A 25,068-nucleotide genomic window follows, 5' to 3' on the forward strand; every position below is an offset into this window, starting at 1 on the left:
ATTAGCCTAGAGGCTTGTTGACATGGGACATTAGCATGTTAATATGCAACACGCACCCTCAGGTGGGCATTAATCATCTATTCTATTGAATCCCGCTCATGCATTTACAATTACCAGCCTTATAAATAAGCCTTATAATCTTACTTTATATTTATTTCTTATTACATCGGACATCTATATTTCTCAATAACTACTTTTTAAAAAGAGACACCTGGCTAAGAAAAGGTGATTCCAATCCAACGATGCCCTGACAAAAAAACACATAGGCTAAACTCTGATACAAAATCCAATTAATACAAAATCCAATCATTTGGCTGTTTCCCTCTTCATGATGTCATTGGGCACATATACCAGACCGCACACCTAATAGCATTTCAATCTTTTTCTTTCACCGGACTCCCTTCTCCTCCTCTCCTGTGATTTCAGACTCCACAGGCCTCGTGATGGTGGATGAGCAGCACTAAAGGTCAGCAGGTCATAAATTAAAACAGCCAGGTTCCCACTATGTGCCACTCTTGCAGTTAGAGAACGTTTTTAAACTGTTGCCAGCACAGGAGTCATCAGAACACATTTGGTTCTAAAACAGGAAGTAATACATTAAGTAAATCAAAGAGATTGCACTGGACTTTACACCCTTAAAAAGGAAGTTTTCACAGCAATGCCATAGAAAAAAAAACATTTTGGTTCCCCAAAGAACTTTTTTCCACTTCAAAGAACCTTCTGTGGAATGGAAGAGTTCCATGGATGTTGAAGGTTCTTCATTGAACCATTGATTTGTACCTTTATTCCTAATTGTATTATGAGTGTATTATATTATATATGTTCATAATGTATATTGTTAATATAATTAAATATGCTCAATTGTAATGATAATAAACATACATAACTTTTTTTTTAAAAGTGAGATTCAACCCAACAACCAGTCTCATCCCTCCCATGAATTTTGATGATATTTCCAGTCCATCATTATCATATATATCTGGATAATCATTAATTTAAACTTTAAAACTTTAAAAAATAACCAGACTTGTTTGCTGAAATATAATAAATGTGCCATCTGTTTTGATGATCCAGAAGTGAGAAGGTCTCCTATGTTTGCAATGGCACAGGTAAGATGAAACTTGCCTTTTCCATAGCAGGCGGTCTGATCAGTGGCACATAAATCTCTGTTCATATCTACTGCTTGTTAGTATTCTCTGAATAGAGAGAGTAAAGAGAAACCACAGATGACACAACATAACCTCAGGGCACGTCTCTAATTCTTATAGGAGTAGAATGGGCCAAATGCTTTAGAGCTGAGGTCACATTGGGTTTTAACTCTCACTTTTGTGTCTTATAATACAAAACCTGCTCAGACTGAACACTAAAATGCCACCTCAGCCAAACCTGTACTGCCCGGTTTATCTTTCTAAACAGGAAATGCATGCAGTTTATGGCTTCCGTTTAAGATGCTTTTTAAAAGGTCACTTTGCAGAGGATCTTTATGACACAAGGCTTTTATGAGATGAAAAGCCTCTACCCAAATCCATTAAAAGACTAGTGATAGTGAAAGTGAAAAAAAAGAACAAAAAAAAGGTGGTCAAGGTGGGCTAGCTGGCAGCTTTCATACGGATCTTTAGCTGAACAAGCAACGGGACTCGCAAGCACGCTCTACAGGGACAGATGTCTTAGTAAATCAGGAATTACTGAGGTTGTATAGTGGAGGGAGGTGAAATACAATACATAACATTCAGCCCACACTGGCTTTTATAGCCTACATACTCATCTCATCTGCAGTAGGACAGCTTACATTAAACCAGTGAGCCCCTTTTAGTGCACTCCAGTATTGATCAGGGTGAACACTTCATACGCTCTCTTATCTGAACATTACACTTATCAACCTATAGAAGTTCAATGAATGTGTAAAAGGACACATCACCAGTCCTGTTACAGCTTACAGCTCTGCACGCACATTTAGATGCTTATTTTGTAGAAATTGCAAACAGGTGTAAAATGGAGTTTTGAAGTGGTTGCAGAGCAGGGTAGGAATGCAAGTGTGTATTTTTCTTTTTTCTTTTTTTTTTAAAGGGAAGATATAGATGAATAAAATCCAATGAATAATCTCCTTTATTCTCCAGTCCTCAAATCTGAATCTGAGCAGCATTACAAGGGTGACTCTTTAACTGACTTATTCAGCAGCTCACAATATTATGCCAGTAGGTGGCGACAAGTGACCATCTTTATTAATGAGTCACTTGAATCACTCACTCACTCAAAACAAAAAAAAGTGTTCAAAAACAATGATTCATTCAGGCGCTAAAGAAATGACCGACTGCATCCAAAATTGGATACTTCCCTACTATACAGTAGATGAAGAACAGTATGTGAAAAGTGTAATATATCTGAATTCATAGTATTCATAAAACAGTGGGCAAATCTATCAGTGCAATTTTGAAGTGGACATTCAATCAACACTTATCAATACTAAATCATGAGGCCACGGGAGAGGTTTTATGAATGGCAGTGAACTAACGCAACTGACACTGTAGGTCACATGACAATGACAAGATGACCAATGTATATCCAGATTACTTTCATATTACACACATTCACACATATGCAACGTATAGAAAGTAATTACTTATTCAAAAGAAGTACCTATACTCACAGTATGAGATTTCAGATAAAGCCAGTGTCTTTATAAGGGAGTCACTCATTCATATGATTCGTTCAAAAATGAGTCAACAGTCATTGAACCATTCAGTTAAAATTTATTATTCAAAAAAAACAATAGACAGAGCGACTCACTAAATCATTCAGTCAACTGATTCATTAAAAATACTTATTCTTTGAGTAACAAAACATCAGTACTGTGTTTTATGGCTTCATTTTGAATTATTCTTGTTGGCAATAGTAAGTATAGTAATTAAGAAATTACTCAGTATTACCTTTATGTACATTGATGTTGTATAAAAGCAATATCTCACTCGCAATTGAGGTTGTGCGCTGTCACCATTGTGCCCTTGGACTAAGCACTTGTACTACAGTGGGATTCTTCTTGTGACAACTTTATGTAATCTGCTATTAATTTATATGAATATTTCATCTATTCAGCTCCGTCTTTGTCATGTTCTATTGGTGGACAGCACAGGTGGGACCAGAGCTCCACTGCTGCTGTCAGTCGCAGTATGGTAATGCCATTAATGGAATGGAGTCTCTGTGGACAAGACCTAGAACTACATCGGCGTTACCCTTTTAGATGAGGGACATTGTAATCATGAATATAATCAGGGACAAGATCTTTTTTTATTAAATCACAATCATTTCAGCACTGTCTGCACACACAGTGTTTCATTGGCAGTTCTGAATTTCCACAGTCTAAAAAGGAAGCTGTTCTCACATTTTAATCAGCCAGGGAAACAATGCCTTCGAAACCTTGTTCATAGCTTGTTCATAGGGTTTCCCAATATCAGTTATTGGCTGATATAAGAGATTTTTTTAATTTACGGGTATCAATATCAGATTTTAGATCACATTTGCTGTCATCTAACAGTCACTTAAAGTTAATCTTAGAAAACATTAATAGTATAATAATTATTAATAACAATTTATCAGTCCTCAAATTGAAGCATCGAATCGTCAACTATTCGGGGTCACCCCTAATATATATATATATATATATATATATATATATATATAATGGTAAAATAGATAGGTAGATATATATACATGTGTATATTATATATACATATAATCAATCTGTCATTTATGAAGGTCTGTTCTAGTTAGAAGGCAGCTGACAGCAGACAGTAAGTATGTGCTGGATAGATTATTTGTATTTGTAAAATGAATTGTATTGCCTCTTCTCCTCTCTGAGCACAGATACTGTCTTAATACAACACCATAAAACAGAGACAAACCTAGTGTCTGATCATTAGCACCTTGAACAGAAATTCTCTAGGTATATGTGAACTACAAAAGGTTTGAAGACTGAACCTGGATAGAACCAGGTTTGAAATGTCTCTTTCCATCTTTAAGCCACCAGAGGAGAACTGACAGCCATTAAGAACTTCTCTCCAGTGGCTTTGCAGCAAGAGATCGTGGAATATCACTCATAAAGACTTCAGTGTGTGAGTCTGTCTGTCCCCCCAGTCTGATACTCAGTGCATTAGAGGGCTAATCTTCAAAAACACTGCCCCCCCCCCCCTTTCCACTCAATATCTCCTCACATGCTGCAGTTGTCCCTTTGAGGCCTGAAATCCAGCTAATCTTTCTCTCTTCCAAGCCAGGAAACCAAATCAGCTTCTATCTTTTAGAGTCTTATAGTAAAAAAAAAAACAAAGCCTCAATCATATGTCTATGTGTGTGAGCGTGAGAGAGAGAGATACAGATTCAGACAGAGTGATAGATGATAATGAGAAAGAGAGAGCTGCCATCCGTGAGACAACCAGTACTTTAAAAAGACTTGTGCTGTGGTTGTGCATCACCAAGTCACATGGTGCAAAGCAGAGCTTCCCAAACATATCAATCCTGTGGAGATGATTCTTAAATTACTGACAGAAACGTAAAAGGTAGGTAGGTAGGTAGATAGATTTGAACATGGCATTGTTTCCGGTGCCAGGCGGGCTGGACTAAGTATTTCAGAAACTGCTGATTTCTATGCACAACCATCTCTAGTGTTTACAGAGAATAGTCTGAAAAAGAGAAACGCCAGAGAATGGCCAGACTGGTTCAAGCTGATAGAAAGGCAACAGTAACTCAAATAAGCACTTGTTAATAACTGAGGTATGCAGAAGAGCATCTCTGAATGCACAACACATCAATCCTTAAAGCAGATGGGCTACAGCAGCAGAAGGCACAAGAACAGAAAACTGAGGCTGCATTTCACACAGCTCACCAAAATTGGACAATAGAAGATCTCTAGACTCTATTTATCTATTTTTCTAATAGTCTCTATTTCTGCTGCGTAAAACATTCATTCAGATGGTTGGGTCAGAATTGGGTGTAAACAACATGAAAGCATAGATCCATCCTACCTACGGTTCAGGCTGCTGGTGGTGTAATGGTGTGGGATGTTTTCTTGGCACACTTTGGACCTTTTAGTACCAGCTGAGCATCATTTAAACACCACCATCTACCTACAGTATTGTTGCTGACCATGTTGTTGATGACCACAGTGTACCCATATTGTGATGGCTTCTTCCAACACACCATGTCACAAAGCTTTTGAATTGGTTAAATTTTCGTCTTTGACTCCACACGGGCAACCTCAACCTAAAGTGACCAACTACTGCAGATTATTATTAGCTATAATCAGCGGATCTGTCTACAAACTAATAAGAGTGATCTTAGCATTACTAGTGCCAGGCAAGTCTAGGGGTGATCGAGCATTCGCTGTAGACGCACCGAGACTTTGGAATAGTTTTCCTACAGAAATCAGAACGGCCCCTACACTATCCATTTTTAAATCCAGGTTAAAAACATTTTTATTTGATCTGGATTATTATTCGTGATTTGCATTTGTTCTGCCCTGTGTCTTGCAGTTTTATTTGTGACCTCGCCTCTGTTTTTAATTCTGTTAGTGTTTACTTACTTTGTACGGCACACTGGTCAAAGGTGGTTGTGTTTAGTTGTGCTTTATAAATAAATTTTAATTTAAATTAAAGGGATACTCCACCCCAAAATTAACATTTTGTCATTAATCACTTACCGCCATGTTGTTCCAAACCCATAAAAGCTTTGCTCGTCTTCAGAACACAACTTAAGATATTTTGGATGAAAACTGGGAGGCTGTATGAAAGATGTCAACAGAATTGTCCATCTGCCATCGGTGGTTCAACTGTAACATTATGAAGCGACGACTATTTTTTTTGTACGTGAATAAAACAAAAATAATGACTTTATTCAACAATTTGTCTCCTCTGTGTTACTCCACATCAGCGTAGCAACATTTTGGAGAATCTGTTCAGTATGCCGGCAACTTACGCACTTCTGTGTCAGCCGCACTGCACTGATGTGCAGTGTTCTTTCAAATCAAAGTGTAAATATATATAGAAAATGTATCCTTGTGGCCAGGGCCGTCCTTAGGGGATTGCAACTGGTGTGGAACGCAATCGGGAACAGTCTGAGAGGGAACCCCGCTCCCTACCCTGCACCGGGCCCCGCGTCAACTAAGGGCAGCCCTGCTTGTGCGGCTGACACAGAAGAGCGTAGGCTGCCTGCGTACTGTTCAGATTCTCCAAAATGGCAATACATGGATGTGGAGTGACACAGAGGAGACAAATTGTTGAATAAAGTTATTATTTTTGTTTTATTCACATACAAAAATCATTGTCATCGCATAAACTTTTAAAAAGTGGTGTATCAGTTTACATGGAAACATATTGCAAATATTGAGTCTACTGTTTCAGGTTTTGTCTACTACTAGTAGTAAATTCTATCTAGAAGTCATGAATTACCGTTATTTTTCTTTATTTTACTCAAGGACTTTGTTTGGTCAAGATATCTTATGTTTTTGTTATGACTTATCTTTTTCATGGTCTCAAGATCACAAGCCAAAAAATTATGTAAATACAGTGTTTTGAACCACTATGAACTTCCCTGTACTGTTCAAGGATGTGGCCATGTCTCGCAAACTAATCAGCACTGCATATTCCTCCCAGCTTCAGTTTCATACTGAAAATCAGTGACTCCAGTTAGAGATGTCCGTTCATTTAGCCCATTCATTCATTTTTTCCACCTGCATAGAAGCAACATCAGAAGTGCCTGAAAGGAACATTGATCAACTCTGAAGGGTTCATCAGTAAACAGCTCTTTCCACAAGCTCCTTTTCATAAAAAAAGTATCTAAACTACAAAAAAACAGATGAGAGGGGGCATTTGAAATCACCTTTTGATGAACTACGCTGACTAATTACAGAAAGATGAGTTTCCAGTGAAATGTAACTGTCTGAAGTTTTCTCTATTACAATCTTGGATCCTCACAGTGAGGAAATCCAGGCTGACCTCAAAGCTCTTTTTAAGTGAAACTAGGCATTGTGAATTCACATGACAAAAGTCCATACAGCTAACGACAATTTAAATGTAAATCATTAAGCCATTGTCCGAACCTTTACCATTCAAATGGTTACAGGCTAAAAGACTAACCTGCTTTCCTCACCAAGTAATCTCTCTCTCTCAATAAAAATGAAGCTAATTACTAATTACTACATACTAACCCAAATATATATTTTCTAGTCAAAAAGTTAGAATAATTAAGATTTAATTTTAAAATGTTCAGCAATTCTCTTATGCTCACCAAGGTTGCAATTATTTGACCAATAAAATAATATTATTTCAAAATATTATAATGATTAAAAATAAAATGTTTTCTATTAAAATATATTTTACAATGTAAATTATTTCTGTGATGCAAAGCTGAATTTTCAGCAGCTATTACTTCAATCTTCAGTGTCACCAGTGCTTTAAGTGGGCTGGTACGCACCGGTACTCAGTACCGCCACTTCCAAATATAGCTCTTCAGCGTACCGCCACCTCTCCATGCGCCCAGAACTTGGTTTTAGCGTACCGGTACGCTCTTTTTGACATCTGTTTAAATAGAGGTTTTAATCTTTTGCCTGCGCTGCCGCTTTTCAGAGCGCCCTTCACAATGCAAGCTTCCTAATTCGTCCCACCGAGAGCAGAGACTACATTACCCATACACCCTTGAACAATGAACAACACTTAATATGGTCTCCTGGCTTCAGACTCTGAGTATAAAAACAACATGGATGACTCGCTTGCGAACAACCTACCAAGCCTAATTGATATCACTGCAGGTCAGACGCCAGCTAATGAAGTAATGCAGTAGCTCTTTCAGGTAGGGTGACCAGATATCCCGAAAAATTAGGGACAGTCCCGAAATCTAAACTGTTGTCCCGAAATCTAAATCTGGCCCTAATTGTCCCGAAAATTATACTAAAGCAAAATCTTGAGTAGTTATCGTCTGATAAACATTAAAAATTGTCTGCGGAGGTTGAGTCGTCCTGCAACCAGCCCCCGCCGGCTGCTCATTGGCTGCAGCATCTTTTTTCTAAGTTCTAAAAAATACCGTAGGCGGCTAGGCACGAATTTAGATATTCATTTATCTAATTAATCTATATGCACAAAGACAATACGACCTTTTTGTCCCCTTTTTGTTTTAAAGCTTGATGAAGAGAGCGCAAGTTGCTGCAGCTGCGAGGAGGACAGTGATGCACGTGTACAGAAGTGATTGACAGTTCGCGGCACTGTGTACAAAAAATACGTTTAAGCTCATTAGCGTTAGCATTACAGAAAGGTCTGATTTACGCACTGTCATTGTTTTTTTTTTTTTACAATGACATTTGAGTTCATGATTTTAATGTTGTTGTTTTTGTTGACTGCTGTATATAAAACCCCTTCAATATAGTTGTTGTTACCTCAGGGGATGAGGGAAGTCATCAAAAAAAAAAAAAAAAATTAAATATATATATATATATATATATATATATATAGGCTATAGAGTACCGACACCTCTTTTGGGCTACTTAAAGCACTGAATGCCACATAATCATTGCAATAATATTTTACAATATTATTGGTTTTTTTTAATTAAAAAAATGCAGTCTTGGTGAGCAGTGAGTGTGATTTCACCAAGTACAACATGTTCCTTGATCATCATCCTCGTTGATCCTGGAACAACATTCTAATCAACCAATCAGAATTAAGATATAATTTTTCAGGAAATATCTGTTTTAGGCTTACAATATGGGTTAGGTGCTTCTACACTCATGTTAATCAGCTATTATTTCCAACTGATTTTTGAACTACATTATGGGTAGGATTAGGTTTATGGATAGGGATTGGGCTAAGTCTTTATTTTTGGACAACAATGTTGATCCAGGATCATCAAAAGATGTTGATCCAGGAACATGTCTTACTTGGCAAAATCACGGTGACCCTTGTTGAGCACAATGGGACTTTCAAAAACATAACAATTTTAATTATTCAATACGTTTGACTGGTAGTATATATATAATGCAAGCCATTCAGGAAATAATTATATTTATAATATGAAGTCTGAATATATGGAATGAAAGTCTGAATATATATAGAATGAAAGTCTGAATATATAAAACAAATGTCTGAATATATGGAAAGTCTGAATATATGTATATAATGAAAGTTTGAAAATATATATAATGAAAGTCTGAATATATAAAATGAATGTCTGAAAATCAATTCAAAAGCAAAAGCAATGAGCGAGTCCACACGAAATTTTGTAGCAGCAATTTTAAGTAACGATCATCTAATTAACACCCTGTCGAATGCGTGTACGGGCCAAAATACTGGCAACCGTACTCAACATCATTCTACTGATGAAGAAATTTATTCGCTATTTCACTGCGGAAGAGCGAATGCGGTGAACTTCACAGCCCAGGAAGTTCCTGCTTATCAAGCAAACATTACAGAAAGAAACATGCCTTCTACCTCACAGGGACCACCCACAGCTATCTACAATCTTCACCTTTGAAATAGCGAATAAATTTCTTCATCAGTAGAACGATGTTGAGTACGGTTGCCAGTATTTTGGCCCGTACACGCATTCGACAGGGTCGCTCATTGCTTTTGCAATGATTTTCAGACATTCGTTTTATATATTCAGACTTTCATTCTATATATATTCAAACTTTCATTCTATATATATTCAGACTTTCCATATTTTCAAACATTTGTTTTATATATTCAGACTTTCATTCTCTATATTTTCAGACTTTCATTCTATATATATATTCAGAAATTCGTTTTATATATTCAGACTTTCATTCCATATATATTCAGACATTCGTTTTATATATTCAGACTTTCATTCTATATATTCAGACTTTTTATTCTATATATTCAGCCTTTTTATTCTATATATTCAGACTTCATATTATAAATATAATTATTTCCTGAACGGCTTGCCATAATATATATATATATATTATCTGTATGATTTATCTAATAATAATGTCTCTGGTACACAATTACAAAATTAAAGTATCCCAACTCCCTCAGACACACAAAGAACCTCACCTCAGCAAACACCACACACCCATTAGACAGCAAACACACACACACACACACACACACACACCACTGAACTGTTGTAAAACCCAAGTATCTCTACACCACAAAAACACAACAACTTTTACACAGCAAAGTGAAAGAAGAAAAAGTGGGACAATACCTCATGCCACAAAAGAAGACAGACTCATATCACCAGGGAGAAAGACAGAGTAAGAAAAAGGAGCCACATACACAAAGCCTGCATTCAGGGAGCTGAAAGGGGGAGAAAGAACACTCTTATCTTCACCTCTGCTCAGCGCCAAGGCCGGCTCTCCTTCTCCCTCGCTCCCTCTCTCTTTCTCTTCTTCTGTCCGGCAGCTTGAGCGTGCTTTGATGACGGTCTGACAGCTGAATGAACTTACAGCGCCCAACATGCATGAGATTTTGGGCTGATATGAATCGCTAGTGGCAAACTTTGAACTGCTCTACCTGTGTGTTGGTTCATGTGTGTTTGAGAGGGAGGGTAGAAAAAACTCCTCCCTCTTTCCCTCCACCTTTCTGCAAGCATGCCAGGCAGGTTTACTTCTCACATTCAGATCAAAGTCACCTCTCAGACTCTCTCTTTTGTTCTGTCGTTCTCCAAATCTCTCTTTACGCTCTAAAGTATATTGTGATTGCTTTTAAAGTTACTCCACCGCCGCTGACCTTGCCATGACGAAAACCTGCAGAAACCTGTCTTTGAGCCTCCGCTACACCTGATTTACTAAATGCCCTTACCTCAGTTGGCTCATTCACTCTCACTCCTCCTCAGTTCCTCCCTCTCTATTGAAAGATGACTGACATGGACTTAAGGAGAAGGGGGGAGGGTGTCATCTTCCAAATAACTGTTGTTGCATGACAAAAGATGGGTTGTGCAGGAAAGCAGGAGTCTGCGAAGCTTCTCCAGCAATATGATCCTGCAGCACAGATTGTCACACGCATGTACTCGGAGACGAGTGTAATCAAGCATTGTTATCAGACAATGATACAGCTTGGTTTGTCATTCGAATTTCTACAGGCTCTCATTAGATGCTTTTATCGCAGCGGACGAGCTGGAGAGTCCCCTAATGGATCTCTACAGTACACTCTGCTCAGTATCACTGAGAGATTAAATGTTTCAATGATTTACTCACTTCCTGTTCAAAGAAATGTGCTATCCCAAAAGAACAAATTGAATAATAAAGAATCAAAATGTTTCTGGTTTTATTTTGCAGTCCATTAGTGTATAAAGGCCACTTCACATGACATGACATATTCTTTGACCTCTGGAAGTGCTACAAATAGTGTTTCAGAGGGGTGATTTATGTGGATGCTACAGTAGGTGGAGCATTCACCGTGTCATAGTAAAAACATAGAGAAAAGACTGTATAAGGAGAAAGCATAACTATGGAGCCCCCAAGAAGACATGGTGAAAAAAAAATGTAGTGCTTTTGCATTTACCACACAAAACTTTCCATTTGCTTCCAAAGCTTGCATTTCACTGAGAAACTTTTGCAAGAATTGCAAGTTTCTTGACTAAATGCAACACATTTGGTAGCAAATCCAGTACATCAAAATATAATTTTTTCTTCCAAGCTCATATTTTTTTCCCATCACATCCCCTTAGAGAGTCTCATACTACATAAACTAAAACTAGCTGTTAATTCAAAGCAAACAATGCATATGTCATATGAATTGTCTGCCAATCATTGGCTGCATTTCAAACGGTAAGTGTCAAATGTTCACATCTAATTGGCTCCTCCAAATTATTCATCAAAACATAATATAGCAAAAAATATTAGCCAATCCTATTAATACAATAAACAAAACAATCCAGTCGAATTGCAACTGTAATAACACACTGCACCATACACTATTATTTATTTTTTCACTAAATATTTGGTTATTGTGACTGTGAGACTGCTTATCAGATTCATTCTTTTTGGACAAGAAACCTGCACTTGCTTTGCCCTGCTTTGTTGTACTGAGGACAAGATGACAGCTAAATGAATGTATCAAAGTTAACACTTCATGTTTTCTCCTCATTAAGGAAGTAAAGGTCACTGGAGAAGCCTGGGGTGCAACTGGATGGTATGACAGTAAGCCAAGACGCCATGGAGGGAGATGGGACTAATCTAGTACTCCAAGGGGAGTCCTGTGCATGAGGAGGAGGGGTGTGGTAAAATGAGGAGCATTGGGTTTCTCTAACAATTGTTTAAGCCACAAAAAATAGCAACAGGCTTCAACTAATGAATCACTTCACCATACACAGTGGCTACTTAAAGTTTTTTTTTTTTTGCCTTTTAGTTAAATTTAGTTTGTAAAAATAGAGAGTGAACCTAATGAAAACATGCCCAGTTCATACTTAATACAAAAATCTAAAGAAGAGACATTATTATTATTATTATTATTATTATTATTATATTTATTTTTTATTTTCGCATTGTGACATTATTTCGATTATAGCTTTGCACAAAAATTCTCACTATCACAATAAGTCTGGAAGTTTGTACTTTTTTTTTCGTACTAGTTTTTTTTTTTATTATTTATATAGCAGTTAATACAGTTTGTTAAGACACTCATTAATATAACTGTAATACAATATCTTTATTTAAATCTTTTTTTTTTTCCCCATGGAAACACATGGAATTTGTGTGTGTGTGAATAAATAAAATGGATTTCATAAGGCCTAGGGTAAATTTACTTAATTGTCATGAGAATAACAATGCAAAAATGTTAGATTTTTCAATTGTTTAATTCTCATTTTGTGATCAAATAAGTCGATTATTGATAAATAAATTCAAATTCAAAATTAAAAAAAAAAGATTCATTTTCAGTAATCAAATTGTGATTTCGTATTGATTTATTTTAATTTTGGGATTCACAAATAGTAAGGAATAAACAGAACATGATAGAGGGAACTCAGCATTATAAATCATAAATCATGAAGACACAAGCTGAACTTTTATCACTTGCATGAGTGGGACCACCCAATGCGCTGGGGCATATGTGTTTACGGCTGCGACAGCTGCACATTTGTGATCCTCGTGAACAAAATATCACAATCTCTGTGACGAATTCACTGAAAAATCATAGCTGTAGAAACCCAGAGCTTAGCATTTAAGGACTAATCTCCGGTTTAGTCATTGTGTGAGGGATAAACACTGAATCATCTGGAGAGTTTCCTCTGTTGTCCATTACTAAAACACTCTGCCTGACACTTGCCCTATGAATTTTCTCACTATTTCACTTACATTCTGTTCATCAGTCTTTCTCTCTCACTGGAATACAGACACCAGCACATTTTATGACTCACGGAGTCATGTAGGAAATGATGTTAACAGTGCCAAACTGCAGTAAAAACACTCTCTAATCCTCCTGCCTGAGTGTGAACAAACTCGTGACGGCCGTCAGGACAGAGGGCTTTGACATGACAAAACAATAAGAAATATAACAGCCAGCTCACTACAGAGGTTTTAAAAGGATCAAGAAGTCCGAAAGTCTCCAAAACAAGCAGCATTTTGCTTCGCTTGGATTCTCAATGGCTGATGGGAACAGAATATTGCTTGAGGACCATGAGCTGTTGAGCGAAAATAATTGATACTGACACAAGCGAGCACACACACATAAAGCTGATGGAAAAGTGACAATTTATTTAGTCCTGACAAGTACTGGATGAGAAGCAGGAGAGCTTGGCTTATGGGTTAGCAAACTCTACTAAATGCTGTCTCTCTTCGGTCTGTGGTCACTCCTATCTCTGGCTCCAGACAGCTTTTCTAAATAGAGTTTCATCCAGTCGCAGCGTCAGCCGCCTTCATCCCGAACGCAGACTGTATCTAAGACCTTAGACATGACTAAAATAACACAGACAACATCTTACCTCCGTTGAGTGAACTTAATCAGCTTGTCATATACACACACGTCCACAACAGAGTCTTATTATATTCTTAAACTAGATAAACCTTTACATCAAGCCAACGGCTTCATTATAAAGAATGTCTCTTAATGCCTGTGTCTGTAATTGTACTAATCACACTAATTAAGAAGGCCGCTTTTTAAAAGCTTGACCATAGTTTCCAAACTTGTTGCCATGGTGAGGGGGGAGGTATTATGAGAGCTTAGCAGCTGATTGGTCAGTGCAGGGTTCCCGCACATTGAGTAATGAACCTATTACACACACACACACACACACACACATATATATATATATATATATATATATATATATATATATATATATATATATATATATATATATATATATATATATATATATATATATATAAATATATATAAATTGAATCCACACTAAACTAAAATGATCTGAATAATGACTAATAGCTAAAATTGTATGTTTCATAATTTAAGAACATTAATACTATTATTATTAATGCTATTACCGTGAAGCTGCTTTAAAATGTCTGTTGTAACAATCTCCAATTATACATATAAAAATCATTTTCTTTTTTTTTTTAACTTTTTTTTTTGACTTGATTATTTTCTATTACTGTTCTTTTTTTCTTTTTTTTTTTTTAAGATATGAGTAATTTCCATACACTTTCCAAGACTATTTTTGACCGTGTGACCCTGCCAGGGATGGAGATGAAAATGCTGAACGTGTGCTCAGTATGACAGATGGAGATTGTTATTAGTGTATGTTTTTTTAGTTATTGGCACCGTGATTCTTCTGAGCTTCTCACGCCCCACAAATAAAGTATCAAAGGTCATATGTAACTGAGGGGTGTTGAGCGTGTGAGAAATTTCTGTGGTGAAGCCATCCATTAGCTCAACATTCCTTTCATTAGCCATATCTGACATGTAACCCTTATTGCTTGAGAATAAAGAGCATCGTAGTATCAATAACTTTAATCCACACACATTAAAAAAACATGCCTGTGGTGACATTTCTGCTAAATTATATTATGTTGCTTAATTCATGTTTCCAGTGAAGCGTACTAAAAGCATGATTAGTTTTATCCAGAAATAGATCATGTGAGTCTTGCAGTGTTTTATTGTATGGTGGCAGTTCAGAAATTAAATGTGATCAAAAAGCCAACCCATGCTACATGGATAAATGTGCCTGTGACAATGTTTCTGCAAAATTTCATTTATTTATAGTCTTTATTAATCTATAATTTGCCACTTTAATCATAATTTCTGGGGAAATGAATAAAAGCTGTTGGTGTTTTGCTGCCACTTTTATTCGTTTCAGCGGCAAAACTGCAGTTAATTGTATTTATAGATAGGTAGGGGCACCTACATTTTTGTCATATTAAGCAAGGTTCATCTCCTGAGGTCATGCCCACTAGTCTCTGGCAGGGCTCCCACAGTCATGGGAAAATTAAAAGAAAAATAAAAAAAATACAAAGTAGGGAAATACGATTTCCAAAGCTAAAAATGAAATCCGAGGATGTCTGAGGCAGATTTCTGAGGTATTCTCAACAGCAGCCTGGGACAGCCATTCAAACCACCGGAACCTGAACAAATAATATGACTGTGGCTGTGAAGGCTTTTAAAAGGTCTGACTCTGCAGTGCTAACACCTCGCGTCCAGGGCTGTAGCACTGCTGGACATCTGTTGTGACCTTCTGAGAATTAACCACGACCACTTACGCAGAATATCTTTTGTTCTGGTCCCAGATGGCATGGTGCAAGAGCCAATCGGACTACATGGGCTTCACAGCGAAAGTCGATAGACACATTCACAAGCTGTTTAAAAAGTCTATTGTATAGAATGAGTTGGCAGTCTTGAAGGTCAGAAGACTTTACATCTCATCCTGAGAAGAACTTAATCTATATTCTTATGCATTCATTTTCCACAAAGAAATCCTGAAGCTACTCCTACTTAACAAAAGTGTTTTGAACCTGTGAGTTTGCACAAGCAGTCTGGCCTTCAACTTGGTAAATAGACAGCAGATTGTGAGCGGGGGAACGAAAGCTGGCAATATTGTTTTCGCCCAGATCTTGGGTTCCCTAACTATCTATCTACTGAGACGCCACTTCTCTGGCTGCTGAGACTAACTCTTCTCTTTAAATCTTCTCGATCTCACTATCCAGCCAAGGTGTCCATGTCTCCTAGTTTCATAGCCCACAAAATAGCAGGAGGCTTCATGCACTCACTTCCCCTCACAGTTAACACACCCACGTTCACGGAAGCGGCAAATGCATATAAATAACAAACACTGAGCTTATTCTGCATCTGTGACATCATTTAACCTGCTTTTGCATTATTCATGAGCCTGTGTGCACATAAAAAATATGATTCGAATAAAACCAAGAGGGAGCTGTCATGTCTCACACTGTCATCTCTCACTTACAAACAGCATCTCTAACTCTCTTTCACAACTACATATCAGTAACACAAACACACACACACTCATGCTTAGATGTTGAAGGATATTACTGGATTTCACAGGAACTAGGTAGTTAGCATTATCAGAACACCACATATGAAAGCTTTTTTGGATGCCATCATGGAATGTCCTTCTAAGTGTACAGTGTTTTTAATATGTTCTTGGAGAACCATGATTTTTAGCTGCATAATTAGTCATGGCATCTACCGGACTGCCAAAGCTAACTAGCCAAACTTTGGCTGCATTTAAACTTGGCATTAACATGCAACCTGTATCCGGATGTTGTCCACATACACATTGAAAAGACAAATGTAAACGCACTTCTGATCAGAATGCTATCCGATCAACATGTCCTAGTCCAGAAGTAGTTGAGGATGCATTGTGATCAGATCTTGTGTCTGCATACGCAGATGGACGTCACACAAAACCCTGCCCCTCTCTTGTGAACTATCCGAAGAGAGATGGAGAACACCCGTTTGGAGCGCCAATGAGACTCCTACACTTCTCTTTGATTTGTAAAATGTCCCATGACTGAAAAAGCTTTTCAAAAGAAAACCCACCACTTTAGGTTGACTTTGCTCTGGAGATTCTCTGCAGACTTATTTAAATCTTGCTTGGGAAAGACAGATCCGTTAGATCGGTTATCCAGATAGAAAAGTCAGTTGATGTTACCAAGTGTAAATGCACCATGTTCTGATTGACTGGTAATCCCATCTTCTTGATTGGATCATGGTGATCGCATATTACTGCCAAGTGTAAAAGCAGCCTTTAACTCAGACTATCACCCAAGATGGTTGACTTTAAAGGGATCTGAGTTAATCTGAAGCATTCACCAAACGATTCTCAGACCCTGGCAAAGAAGCAAGTTCGAGAGATCACCTTTCAGTCAAATGTTTAAAGGAGTTTATTCTTCAGTTATGTGAGTGAAAGAGGAAGGAACACTCATTGGACTAAGGCATGGCTGAAAGCCCCATAAATTGCTTCTGCTTCTGTTTCCTTTTTTCATCAAACAAAGTCTTTTGCAAAAGACACTGCATTTGAACTTCTATAATTTGATCAGAGATTCATTTTAGGACAACAGTGAAAAATGAAATCAAATGATGATAAATGATGACAGCAGAAGCCTTGGCTAAATCCCTGTAGGCCACTATATGTTTTCAGAAGGTATAGGGTTAACAGGGTGTCAAAAGATCATGTGGTGTTTATGAGCCCTGCATGTGAGGAAATGCAGCATTTCTTCCCTATTCCTCTACCTTTCTAAAAGGGGGCACAAAGAGTTTTTTTCTGTGGATGAAAAGTGGGAGTGTGTTGTACTGAGGTGTGTACTCCAGGGCACTGAGAGCTTTCCATTAAGGAAGCATGAATCACAGTGTGTTCCCCTCCTCTTTACCGCCCTTCAAAACAAAGTGATCTCCAGTAGGCTCATCTGAACTCGCTAGTACAATATCTCATTCTGTCAGAGACAGCTCTGCTCCACACCAACACGGCCCTGGGACAGTCTATATAGCTTGCATCTGCCACGCTTATCCGAGTTTTGCCGCTGAAGGCCTAAGCAATCCAATTCGTCATTGAAAGAGAACACCACCAGGTATTAACACAGCGTGTACCAGTGGGAGACTGGGATAAAAGTTCTTTTAACAACTAGAAATTGCTATAAACCACCCTAAAAGAGCATATCCTGTTTTGAACCTTAAGGGCTCAGAGATTGAAGGAGATTTATTTTGTCCATTTTATGGAAGGCCTATTCTGTGGTAGAGCAAAAATGTCTGCTGACGCAAACATGAAGGTGAAAGGTCAGAGCAGGATGAAGTCTGGCTGGGATCAGACGATAAAAAACCTGTAAGCTAATGTTTTTACTAAGCTTCTTAACTATCATCATGGCTTCTCCTAGACAAAATTAAAAAAAAAAAACGAAAAAAAAAAAAAAAATCGAATTCTTCCAAGTAAGTCTTCACCAAATTATCTGGGCTATGCTAATTATATAGGTTTATACTCTCACTTTAAGTTAAAGCTGTCTAAGTTGTGTCTATTTTTAATTTCAGAATTTTAGGGTTGAACCTGAAATAACGTTGATACATAAATGAAAAAATAAATAAATAAATAAATAAATCTAAGTCACCTGAGCAATGTGCAGAGACATTTTCCTCAGGACAGCATAGAGTTGCATCATCTTTATACAATCTCAAGTTGCTCAAAAGCAGATATGTTCTGACCTGCTTGCATATCAAGTTTTCAAGTAGTTTTTAAAAACAACAGCCCAAATTTCATTGGTGACTAATAATGTAACTTTGTTAAACTTTTAATAAATTAAGTTGTTTAAAGTTTCATGATTTCAATCAATTAAGCATGCTTTTTGATTACTTAAATTTAATTTAACCATTTAAATGGAATATAGAAAAAATATACTTAGAATATTTTGAGGTAGGAAGAAAATTTAGGGAAAAATAAAACACATCAGAATTTTTTCCATATTTGATCTGGGTTGTGCTACCAACAAAATCTGATAGCTTACATTATGTAAATATTTTCTCAGTTGTGACTATTTTAATTTCTGAGATATAAACCTGAGACAAAATTGATACTGGCATGAAAAATAACTGCAAGTCTCCTCAGCTATGGAAGAGCAAACCTCTGTTCACTTTCCTCTGGGAACCAGCAAGACTACTAGCTTCATCTCCTTAGCTCCTTCATCAGCTAAGTTTTACAGTACACATAAACAACATGGTCTTTCTGGTGAAATATGTCATTTCTGGAGGTCTTTCTGGTTCCTAGAGAAAATTTGTATAGCTCAGAGATTGATCTTCCATTACCAGCTCTAGCCCACACACACCAACCTGGACCAGTATGGAAATCCATGCTGGTCTAAGCTGCATTTAACAGCAGGGTTCTCTGCCCCCTCTCAGGAGCCTGTATTGTTTCTCAGCCTCCTCGAAGCCAAGGGCAGCCTGTGGGTTGTGGTCTGCACAACCTCCACACACGCTAATTCTCTAGCAACCTGCCCACAGACTTTAGAAACCGTCAGCATCAGTCGTGTTCCAGCACAAAAAAAAAGAATCACTGTGTTCCTTTTGATGAATCAAACACCACATTTGCGACAGATGAACTGTCAGCTGCTTCTAATGCATCAGCGCTAAACATTTTGATATCCACTTCTTCCTGAAAGCGGATGTAACATGAACTCCAATCCAGAAGATATGGCTTGACCTGAGAGATCCTCTAGAGCCTGATAGCAAAGCACCCAAAAGCTATTATCAGAGATAAAACTAAATAATGCCTAACAATCAATATTTCATGAACTTGGCTAATGCACCCTCTTAAATGGTCCAGTTGCAAGGATTGTTTGTTTGTGGATATAAAAGTATAGAAGTGTGCATCTCTGCCCTTCAGATGGGAAAACATAACATGTAAGTGAGTTGTTAAGGGCTTTAGCAATACAGTGATCTGTTTCCCTGACAACCACTGAAGGAAGGACAATGATGAGCTTGATTCTGGACAAATAAACTGTGGCTTTATTTAACATTTGCTGAACTGACATGGCATATTTTTCTCCCATCATTTGTAGGTGTTAAGGCCCTCTTTGCATGAGTCATGTCAGAGCTTCAATCCATCTCTCAACATAAACATCATGTGAAACCTTTGACCTCCCCATGAAAAGCATCACAGATCAAATCATGCTGTGCTGCTAAGTAAGATGTGTGGACACAAAAACTTTAACATAGACTACAAAAAGAGTAAACATATTAGAGTTTAGACAGGGGAAAGGCTTGCCGATTGCTCTGAAAGATCACAGAAAGTGAAAAAGATATGCCTTAACTAGGGGTGGGCGATATCTCGATATTTAAAATATATCGAGATATTTTTTAAACACGATTTGGATTTTGACATATCGTATATATCGATATATTGTTTATATTTAATTCTGATTCCTCCGCTTTGCTTGTTTGTCTTCTCTGTGCTGTGCTCGCCCCCGCCTCCTTGATTTTGTTCCCCCTCCTCTTGCGTGTTGTCTCATAAACATGGCGTCGTCCGCAACCAGCCTGGAGGCTATGAACTAGTCAAAAAAAAAAAAAGATAACTGGCTCCATTATATGGAGATACTTCGGTTTTAAGGCGCTGGGCGAACAGCAGGCAGATGTTTACTGTAGGGCCCCATGATTTCCACGATGCAGAAAACATGGACAGAATCGCGGAATCCAGTCATAAAAACGGAATTTACAGTTTAACGTGGAATGTCACTGAATTTGTCAAATTTAGAATTAATTAATCAAAAGTAGGTCATTGCACTCACATCAAATCGCAATATGGACTAATATCTGTAAATATTAAGCCCAAAAAGTCTATTTAAATATGAATCCTGCATCTTCTGCGTGTCTGTGTTAATGAAAGGTGCAGAAGCGCGTCTTCATCTATTACACACACACTCTGAAGCGTGCTTCATTTGATAACCAGAAAAGTTTAAATACACAGAATTTAAGAGGGGAAAAACATTTCACATAAGGCTACTTTAAGAAAAAAATTAACAAATTAAGTTGTTTTTATGCATTTAAATAATTACACATGCTAAAACACAGAATTAGGTAACAATAAAACATATGGTGAAGAAAAAAATAAAACATTTCATAGGGCCCTAAATATGTAATATTTGGCATATTTGTTTTTTTAGAGGTAGTTTTGGGGGGTTATTTTTCCTGTAAAGATATATATATATCCTGTATCGAGATATATTTTTTGCTCCATATCGCCCAGCCCTAGCCTTAACATTGTCATACAAAATTTGTACTAAATCACTAACCAATAACTTGTAGGAACTACAAAATTGAATTACAAAACCAAAATGTGTACCGAAGAAAAGATCCACCGTGACTTGCATATCTTCTAAAAAACTTTAACAAGCCGAAGAAATTTCCAGCTGAAATGAACACTAGTGGTAGTTAAACAACAACAATGTTTGTTCCTTATCACACAAATTTTGATTACAGGGGCAGATTAATGATAAATAAAGGCATATTGTCATCCACAAGTACTGTGCTATCACCTCACAACACTTTTATCATAGTGCATGATTTGTAAAGTAATGCATTTTATGATTTGTAAAGTAATGCCAGCTTCGTATTTGTGCCTTTTCAAATCCAGTAAACTTGCTCAAAAGCGCACCTTGTACAGCTTTGCACTTGCAATGCTATGATATGTGCATACATAATAAAAAGTTGGCACAGTCATGTTTATCTGTTTTGAAGAAAATCAACCATGCTTTTTACCATTACTTACTGGACAGTTCACATTTAAACTTACATTTAACATGCAAAAAGCAACGCAATAGAATTTCTGCAAAAATACAGACACTGGAATATTTTTCATAAGCCTGGGTTGGAAGGATTCCTCACAGTAGGCCACCAAAACAGAAAACAATGTTGGTAATAAGCACAGTGCACTCTACTTATTCACAGGTGCCATTTTTTTCAGAAGGAGAGAGACTGACACATCTTGCAATTCTGTGATTGACACAATGACAGTGCTGCTCTGATTATCTCAATTATGCAATGAAAACAGCTAAACATTCCCAGTGTAACTAGGACAAAAATATATATCTAATATTTAAAAAATAATACTACAAAAATTTCCTGGCTTGATTTTTTTTTTTCGGGTCACACTTTATTTTAAGGTTTAAGGTTATTTATTTAAATCTAACTATTAACAAACCATTAACAATGACATTTGCCTCAATAAGCTTATAATTTGCTGACATAATCATGTAAATTGTCCAGTAATCCTTGGCTGTGCTTCAAAAAGTTTAAGTATTTGAACCTCATAACGCTTGATCTGCGCACAAAATGATGCTTCACTAGATATAATCGAAACAATCTATGGGAAAAGGCCTTTAGAATAATATTTCAGAAAATAAAAAAAATAAACCTCCACAGATGACTCACCAGAAAGTGTCCTGGAAGCTCTTTGAAGCAGAGGAGATTTGTTTGCTGACCCAGACTGGAATCACTGGAAAACCTTTACTTTCAACCTTTCTGAAACCTGTAACAGAAGGCAATAAACACTCTTAGACAGATTTTCAACCTTATATGCCACATATGGAATATGGAACTTCTGTTGTACTTAAAATATTACTTAAAATATTACATAAAATGAGGCTACAATGAAACTTGGGTGCATAGGTGAACTCAATGTATCCACTCCCGCACACACCTATGGTACATTTGAAAAACGAATCTTTTGGGAAAAAAAAATGGGTCACAAACCAAGAGATACATTTCAAGCACTTAAATATGCTCTTTTAAAGCACCTCAGTTTGTTTGGAGGCAACTTTTACAGTACAATTATTGATATTGATTGAGGATTAAGGTCAAACCCAGGACGGTGCACTGAACAAATCATGAGTTGATACAGCATCTGTACACTGCGGGAGTTGTCCTTTCAGCATGTAGCTCCGACTCACAGGTTTGTTTGGCTGTAAATTAAATGTGCTTTATCTCTCACTGTTTCTCTCTATACAGAGACATATTGTGTCCTCCTACCTACAACAAGAGCCTGTTGAACTGAGGATAGCACATCTCAGAGCTCCAGCTGAGAAAGTGTGATCAGCGTGCAAGCTAGAGACTGTATAAGAAAGAGGAGATGGACCACTTGCATAAAAGTAAAAGGGGAATTTGTACTGCTCAGTATGGCATTGACAACTGTAGGAATGTTGGTCTAGGCTGGTTAGAGCTGGTTTTGTATTAGCCTATCCTAACAATGCTATTTACCAGCAAAGTAAATAGAGACAGGAAGTCTCACTGGTTAGGCTAAGTAATTAATACACAAAATATATTTTGAAGAATGTTTTGTTCATACAGTACAATGAAAGCCAATGAGGCTCTGTGTTGTTTGGTGCTTCAAAATATCTTTTGTATTTATTTTTGGAACTGACTGGTTGTAGGCCTAATTGTCAACATGCTTTCTTTCAGTTAGCCCAGGTTTTGTGTCTTTTTTTCCCCCTCTTTGGAGCTGATTGATAATAGGCCTAAAATATATGAGCTTTTGCACCTAAGTTTTTGAATGAAGATTTTATCCACAAATAATAAATGCTTTTTTTTCACTCAAAAGGCTTAGATCATTGAGCCATTTAATTATCAATCTGCTTTGAAAACCTATGCCAATTGAAAAAATCTAGTTTACAAAAATATTGAATCTAATATTTGGTTAAAATATAACATAATAAGAAATTTAAGGTGGTAAAAAAAAGTGCTAAAATATCAATGCTTGGAGTAAGCTATATATTTTCTGTGAGCAAAGTCAGGAAAACAACATGAGGGTTAATTTATATTGGAACTGGAAATAACATGCAATCAAGTGTGAAAACAGCACAATCAGTTTATATTTTCATATTTGTTTAAATAATATCATTAACATAATATTCCAAGTACTCTTTTTAAAAGCATGCAATTTCTAGCTCTTTTTCACAACTGTTATAGCACAGACCAATGTAGCATGTTTAGACAGCAAATATTACAGCTTAAAAATATAGGGCTGAACATAATGTCTACAGTATATCAACAGACAAATGGTCTTCAGTCCAGGAATGCTATGAAAACTGAATATCTGACATTCAGAATCTGGGTCTGTGAAACACACATCACATGAGCCTTACAATTCCAGCTAAAATAAAATTCCATAATTCTGATCACATAACAAGATTCTGGAGGAGGGGCGTGACAGTCTGTGGCTTGTGATGCTTGTGCAGTCTGTGGGGTTATTCTAAGTCCTTTGTGACTCTTAATTGCAGTGCTGTCACTTCAGTTTGTGTCCAAACAGCATAATAAGGGGTCATTACGAGACTAGAGAGGAAAATAATGGAAGAGTCATTAAAGCCTTGGGGAAGCAATATCTCTCCACGGTGTGGGGGGACAGGTAGTCTATTGCCCTGAGGAGATTACCAAAATGAGGTAGATTTTTTCTGCCAAAGCTTACATTCACACACAGTGTTTCAGACTGACTGACTATCATAACACGCCGATCAAACCTAATCATATTAAAGTTTGATATATGGTGGCGTAGTTTACTTCTGTAAATACATTTGATATAAATAACTATATTTTTATTTATATACATGTGTACATAATACATCTATGGGTATAGAAAATATAATTTAATATAATCTGACATATTTGAAAGCCCTAAAATATATATACATATATATATATATATATATATATATATATATATATATATATATATATATATATATATATATATACATTTTTTAATATAATTTAAAAATTAATAATTTAAAATTTAATTAATAATTTAAAATTTAATATAATTTATTCATGTGACCGCATCATTACTCCAGTCTTCAGTGTCACATGATCATTCAGAGAGAATTCAAATAAACAATCTTCCCCCTATCTTTCACATTTTTTTTTAGTGGATCGTCTCATTCTGTTTGTGACACTGTACGCTACAAAACCATGCTGTTTTTTGCTACAAAGACGCAGTTTTCTGAGTGTGATTTATTCCATACCGGGCACAAACAATACTGTCCCTGAAGAACTGAAACATAAACAAAGGAATTATCATCCATATTACAACGTCATTGCTTCGTTGGACTTAACGTGCTCTATGAGATGACGTTCAGTGGACCTTTACCTTTCTAACAAAACCGTAATTTACAGCTGTGGA

At 36.8% G+C, this 25,068-nt stretch overlaps 1 protein-coding gene across 3 annotated transcripts in view; it reads right to left on the reverse strand.

Annotated features, from left to right (window-relative positions):
* LOC132155873 (xylosyl- and glucuronyltransferase LARGE2s) overlaps positions 1 to 22,411 on the reverse strand; it is a 44,337-nt gene extending 21,926 nt beyond the window's left edge. Inside the window, exon 1 of one of the 3 annotated variants that reach the window (XM_059564623.1) lies at positions 22,329 to 22,411. The gene's annotated coding sequence lies outside the window, so the exon portion shown is untranslated. Of the gene's footprint in view, positions 1 to 10,209; positions 10,228 to 10,335; positions 10,548 to 22,328 lie in introns of those variants that run through there. The other 2 variants (XM_059564622.1, XM_059564624.1) reach the window with 2 other exon arrangements.
* Between the last annotated feature and the right edge of the window lie 2,657 nt (positions 22,412 to 25,068).

This window comes from Carassius carassius, chromosome 13, assembly GCF_963082965.1.
Source record: "Carassius carassius chromosome 13, fCarCar2.1, whole genome shotgun sequence".
In the NCBI taxonomy this organism is placed as follows: Eukaryota; Metazoa; Chordata; class Actinopteri; order Cypriniformes; family Cyprinidae; genus Carassius; species Carassius carassius.